At 33.6% G+C, this 6,879-nt stretch overlaps 1 long non-coding RNA gene across 2 annotated transcripts; it reads right to left on the reverse strand.

Moving 5' to 3' along the window:
• Positions 1–2,542: 2,542 nt before the first annotated feature.
• LOC120263879 lies at positions 2,543–6,588 on the reverse strand. Of its 2 annotated transcripts, XR_005537161.1 has the most exons (4): positions 6,195–6,588; positions 5,755–5,814; positions 3,659–4,151; positions 2,543–2,630 (listed from the first exon to the last, which is right to left on the reverse strand). It is a non-coding gene; the product is annotated as an uncharacterized LOC120263879 (long non-coding RNA). The 2 variants fall into 2 exon arrangements; XR_005537160.1 differs by lacking the exon at positions 2,543–2,630 and having other exon boundaries at positions 3,354–4,151.
• Positions 6,589–6,879: the final 291 nt, after the last annotated feature.

A 6,879-nucleotide genomic window follows, 5' to 3' on the forward strand; every position in this document is an offset into this window, starting at 1 on the left:
GTTGCAAGGAGAGGAAATAATGCCTTAAGATAAAGCTCACAACTTACACAATCGAAGGTTATGTCATGATTCCAATGAAGACGAAGCTCATCAGGGTTCAACGATTCCGGTAGCTCCGGTGGCACTCGCGGCGGCAGCGGCCTTCTTCAAAACCCTAACAAAATAGCTCAATTAATTCTTCCCAAACAAAAACCCAATCAACCACCAAAACCTAAAACAAGAAAACACCCAAAAAAAAAAAAAAACTAAATCAACAACATGAAATCCATAATCACATAATATACGAAGGGGAAACGACCACCTTAGGAACTCGACCAGTTTCAATTGTGCGCAAGAAGCAAAAGAAGACAGGGATAGAGAGAAATTAAGAAGAAACGGGGGGAGAGACACTGACAGAAAATTTTTTAATCTTTACATAAAACTTTACTGGCGTTTATTAATATAAACGCCATTATACAAATTTTATTTTCACGGATAATTTTAACCCCAATCCCGCCAATTACTTTCGTGGCATTTATTTCCTTAAACGCCGCCATATCAAAAACTATCCCGGCGTTTATTAATATCAGCGCCGCTACATTAAATATGTATTTTCCACATGTTAAATTCTCCAAGCCCATAAATTACATTACCGGCGTTTTATTATTTAAACACTGCTAAATAAGCAAACTTGCCGGCGCCTATTGATATAAATGCCGCTAATGAAAATTAAAATTTTGAACTTTAATTCCTCTTATTTCCCGAATTTATTTGGCGGCGTTTATTTCAATAAACGCCTCTATTTTACTAGCACTTTTTAAATACACGCCGCTAATGTAAATCTTTTTTCCAAGCGAAAATTTATTTAAAACCCGGAAAGAATATGGCGGCGTTTATGTCTAATAAACGCCGCCAAATAAAATATATTGGCGGGGTTTTTAAAAATGCTGTGAAATAAACGCCGCAGAAGCCCTACTTTGGTGTAGTGTATAAACACAGGCATTTATGCAAGTATGCATAATAAAAGAGAAGGAAATATGGCCTATGAAAATCGTAACTCTTACAACTCATGAACATTAGTTCAGCCCTACATCTTAACGTTTTCTTTTCTTTTCTTTTCAAATGTAGTGACAAGCACTTAAAGCCAATAGATGAGACAAAAAGGGAGTAAGGCGATGGAGTCATGCATGCAGATTATATTAACTGGGTTGTCTATGTCTATATTTTCTCCTTATTAAGGCTAGATATAGTTTACTGCCAAGACTATGCAAAAGAAACAATAGATGGAGAAATTAGTAGTGCCATGATATCATCTTTATGTAAGTTGTCGTGCTTTCATTGGAAACTTGTTAGGTTTGTCTCTAATAACCTTGAATTACATATATATATATATATATATATTCCATATATAAGATTTCAGTTTTCATTGGTATTAAATATGCACATAAAGTTCCCATATTTTTGTTGTTGTATTTTTCTTATATTGATTTTGGAATTCTGTCAAAATTTTGATTGTGTGTTTCAATAATTTTTTATAAATAAATTGATTAAATTCTGTCAGTAAAAAGAATATTAATTGTCAAATATGTCAAAACTTTAAATGTCAGTATTTGTTTGATTGTAAGTGTCATGCCCCAGCCCCAAAGCTAGGTTCGCTAATAGACCAGCTGCATCCAGCAAGGGTGGGCCCCTCTGGGTGCAAGGGCTCAGATCTCGGATCTAGTCAAAAATATCACCAACAAACAAGAATAAAGCAATAAAATACAGAAATATAAATTAACAATAATACACAAAGATAACTCAAGTACGGGCTTTAGCAGTCCAACAGAGATACAGTGCCACACTTAATAGACAGAAATCGGAAAATACAAATGGAATACAAAGCTCTCACACATAAAACAACTACAGCAACAATACCTCAAAACAACCCCAATCATAAGATTAATTTTCTTCTACTAAAAGAAATTCACAGAAATACATGAGCCACAAAGACCCAGTAGGATAGCAAAATAACATAAAATAGCAAATAACCAGGAATTTATAAATATAGAAAAAAAAAGTCAGACAGAGAACATAAGATAACTGTAGATATAAAATAACAGACAAAAATACAGAAATTAGTTAAAATATAAAAAAATATATACGGTAAAACACTAGAAGTGTACATCTCCCTAACTAATAAACTGAATCAACAGCTCAAGGCTGGATCTTCGATTGTGAAGTCAAAACAAACAGAATATCAACAGCCAAAGACGGATCTTCAACCGTAGTTGGAACAAAAACGCATGTCCGGTAACGCTACTACAGAAAAACATGTGCACATAGCTAGTACTTACTCCTCCTAGTTGGGCAATTTGCCAGGAATGGAGATGTACTAAAAAACGCAGAAAATACAGAGTACAAACATAGAATTATCAAATAAATCACTTTACAAAATAAAGTAATTAAATAAATAACAAATAATAGAATAATTATAGAAATAACAATAGAAATAATACCATAATTCCATAAATAAATAAATAAATTTTTGAATCATTATAAAATTAATTATACACTTGGAATGCAAAGTTATACGGGTGCGAGAGCCTACCTAATTCCGAGCTACGGAGTTGGGTTCACCAAATGCTGTGAATTAAGGCTCGCTACAGGATCTACCCAACAAAAAGAAGCTATATTTAGATTACAAACCCTGGGTCGGGCTAAAAACTTACAACTAAAACCCTTAGCTTGAAGAGGGTTAAGCTAAGCAATCAACAACTCTAATACACAAGACTAAAAAAATCAGAACTTACAAATATCAAAACAATTAAAAAATTTTAGAGGATGAATAAGAAAACAAGGTGATATTATAATTTTATAAACATCCACTCACTTAAACCACAACATTAACTTAATAACACCAAATAATATAAAAAGCGAACAAGCATTTTAAGACCATCCTTTTAAACATGAAACCAGAAAACTTTTCATAAATACCAAAATGAAGAACAAAATTTAAGATCTCATGCATACTTATATATATATATATATATATATATATGCATATACTCACAAAATACACTAATGCAGGGATTTCAAAAGATATGGCTTTCAAACAATTCACACAACTCTATTGAAAGGCAAAAGCAACATGATAATTAAACATCAAATTGAGCACGGTTTTTAAAACCAGCCTATTAACAGAACAAGGTTCATCAAGTCAACAAGTAAGAAAGGAAAATAATGATAATAATAAGAAGAAGAATCGGATCAAGAAGGAAGAGAAAAAAAAAAAGATTCACTCCCACTCAAATGAATCTCGTGGCTAACCCAAGCCTTCAGATGACACATGCATATATAAATATAAGAATTAAACTAATACTGCATGCTTAATTACAAAATCTCATGCTTAGAAGCATTTATATATACATAAATATAATGAATTATACTAAGACTGCATGCTTACAAGGAGAATAAAATAATCCAAGATGTAATTTCCATGCATGGACATGAGAGGAAAATAGAAAGCAAAGTAGTTAAACTTTCAGAACTCAAAACCAGAACACATGTCAACAGTCAAGGACTGCTTGCAAGTAATTAATAAAAACAAAACAGAACATCAGAACTAGACTAGCATTTCAACATGGTTTCAATTTGACACCAAGACCCGCAACGATCTACAATAGCAGGGATGACCTACCTATAAGCTTGCCGGTGATCAAATGCTGGTGAAGAGTTTCCTTCTTCCGTCACCAAGAGCTTCAAGAGATAAACTGAGTTTCAACCTTCTTTAGACACCAAAAGCTCCAAGGGTTGAGTTACTTTGAAGAAGAAAAAGAATAAGAGAGCTTTGAAGAGGAAGTTGACCTTCAATAAGCATCCACTAATTGTCACGCCCCGAACCCCGCCCGGCTGGATCCGTCATATGGACAAACGGCCGCAGACCCACAGGGCGTAAACCCTATAAGCCTGCAAGGCCTCAGAACTTTATTTAGAGCAAATAACTTATAAAGAACCAACTAAGTCACTGGGTTACAGACTCTACATAGTACAAAATATGGGGATATAGAAGTCCAAAATACAAAATATAGGAATACAGGGATAGACAATGACAAGAACTCAAAATTTACAATAGGATAAGAAAACATCCACAGACAATCTTTCAAGATCCACGCTGGTCTATCACTCTTGATCTGAAAAGGGTTTAAAAAAATCCATGACCTCACTAGCCCAATAAGTAATCCAGAAATTAATCAAAACAACAAGGTTTACAAATCTCACATTCAAATGCCGAGAACAATTAAGCTTTTCAACTCAGACTGAACAGAGTTTACAAATAAATAGCCCATTAGGGGTATAATTCTCAAATAATGGCGTTAACCAAAACATTGCAGGTAAAAGAATTATCAGGTTTCAAAACTATCAAACAGAGGTATAGTAAATCGTCAGATATGAGCATAAGTCTCCAAAGCATAGTTAGACTAAGCCAAAAATTTCAGAGGTATATTTCAATTATACCGGATTTTCAGAATAATACAAGTTTTCGAAATCAAAAATTTAAATAACTTATAGAGTATAATATTCTAATAAAAGAATATATCCAAATATGTCACTCACCAACAATTGAAAACCAGAAATGCGATCTCAAAGATGCAAAAACTTCAAGGCAAGATAAAAAGTGTGCCTGAGATATACCCGAAAATTAAAAACACATAAATAGTACAATTGAAAGAAAATCAATATCAAAAGTCAAAGCAGAGATTAACAGGTTTCCAGTGTATGTCTCCAAACTCACTGTAAATGCCAAAGGTCATTTGTTTATCCTCAGTGACAGACCCGAGCCAAAATAACAGAAATCATTTATTTACCCTAGGTGACCCGAGACTGAATACCTGGTGGCCGTTGATTATTTTACCGAACGGACACGGTACGAAACTACAGTCTCATTTTCCCAAAATTACTTGTCGACAAGGTCAGGGTTTAACCCCCCATTGACAGGGTTGCATATCACTCATTTGAAGACCAAAATATTCAGATACAAAAAAAATATTTACAAGGTACAAATTCAGAAAATCACCAAATTCTTCCGATTCCCAAGTCCGCAGAAAAATAAATTAAATTTCAAGATCCCACACGGAAATTAAAGATTAAGTAAACAAAACATTTAAAATTATTTAAAATACTAAATTCTCCAAACTAAAGTAAAACAAATATACAACTAAATAAATAATGGACATAATTTAAGCAGATCATACCAACGTATGGATTAAGTACACAGTTCAAAACATTTAATATAGTCATCTAAGAAATCACAATACTAGTATAAATAATAAATCAATAACCAAAACAAAATGAAAATCAATCATTTAATTAAGACAATTGAATAAAAATATCTAAACATACATATTCAAAAATAATAATTTCAATATTAACAAAAATAATAGATATTCAAAATAAAATAACAAAATACTAGACAATTATTTTACCGAATAAAATAATTTCTCAAATACTAAAAATACGGAGTTACCGGTGGATTACTTATAATATTCATAGCAAAATAGTTTTGTAGGGCAAATTCAGAATTTTCAAAATATTCAATTCAAATACCCAGAATCACTGAAAAACTAATGTAGAGTTTCTAAAACATGCCAAACTTTATAATCCAAATATGATCAAACATTCCTTTAAACAAAAAGTTGCAAGCTCCCACTCCTAAAAAATTTTAAATATAGAATCAAATAATATTAGAACTTTTGAAATTAATACTTGTCAAAATAATAGGTGCAGATTACTAACCTCGAAAATACTCTAGTCCAAGACAAAATGCGAAGACCCAAAGCCACTTCTCAAGTGGTCCTATAACCCAAGGATTGGCAACCATTACAAAACCAAATAAAGACAAAACATAAAGAGGATGTCATTAACACTCTCAAATTCAAGGCTTAAAACTTAAGCATGCTCCTACAAAATCATTACTTATAAACCCATGAATGGTTGGAACATGAGATTTACACCTAAGTTTAAGAGTGTGGAAATGCTAAAGGTTGCACTACAAAATTTTGAGCATGTGCACAAACGAGCATGAAAACCAACCATCATAAGGGTATTGCCATTACCTAAACTACCAACCTAAAACTTAACATTTTCCAAATATATATGCAAGCATTAAAAAGGGCACTAAAACAAGAACAACAACATGCTAAAGGGCAATACTATCAAGTAGAAGGAAGACTTACTTGGTGTGATGACTAGGAGGAACTACAATATCAAGGTGGCAGCCATCAAGGAGAAAAGCAAGGCTTCTCTCGAAGATAGGATTAAAGAGAGAAGTGGCGACCAACCCGGGCTTATCCGGCTCACAAGCTTTCAAGAAATCCAGTGACCATAATGATCAAGTATTGCAAAGAAGGGAAGAAATCACCAATGGATTTGCATCTTGAGAGCAAGAATGCCTTAGTTTGGATCAAGACATGCACTCCATCTACTTTCACTCTCTTAAAGGACTGCACTCTCTTCTTGCTAAAGAGCTCTAATATGGAGAACTTTCTCAATTGTCTCCAATGCTCACCGGACGTTCGAAGGTCGGAAGTTTTTCGATCCCGGAATCTCTCTCTCTCTCTCTCTCTCTCTCTCTCTCTTTTTACAGAAAATCGGTAGCATATGGGGTGGGTTGCTAATGGCTTTGGCTCAACATGTGACCAACAAGATGGCAACAAAGAGTCCACAAAACAAGGCTTAATACAAGGCTTTTGCATGGAAAAAAAGCCCAGGAATCCAGCTTCAAATATGGTTTACAAATGAATGGAGACAAAAAGCTGGGGCCCACACTAATTTCAATAATTAAGGCTCAAATAATGCAGCTCAATTGATGCCCTATGACGGACGCGTTATGGGTGTCTAAATTATGCAAATATATAAGCA

Source organism: Dioscorea cayenensis, chromosome 6, assembly GCF_009730915.1.
Source record: "Dioscorea cayenensis subsp. rotundata cultivar TDr96_F1 chromosome 6, TDr96_F1_v2_PseudoChromosome.rev07_lg8_w22 25.fasta, whole genome shotgun sequence".
Classification (NCBI taxonomy): Eukaryota; Viridiplantae; Streptophyta; class Magnoliopsida; order Dioscoreales; family Dioscoreaceae; genus Dioscorea; species Dioscorea cayenensis.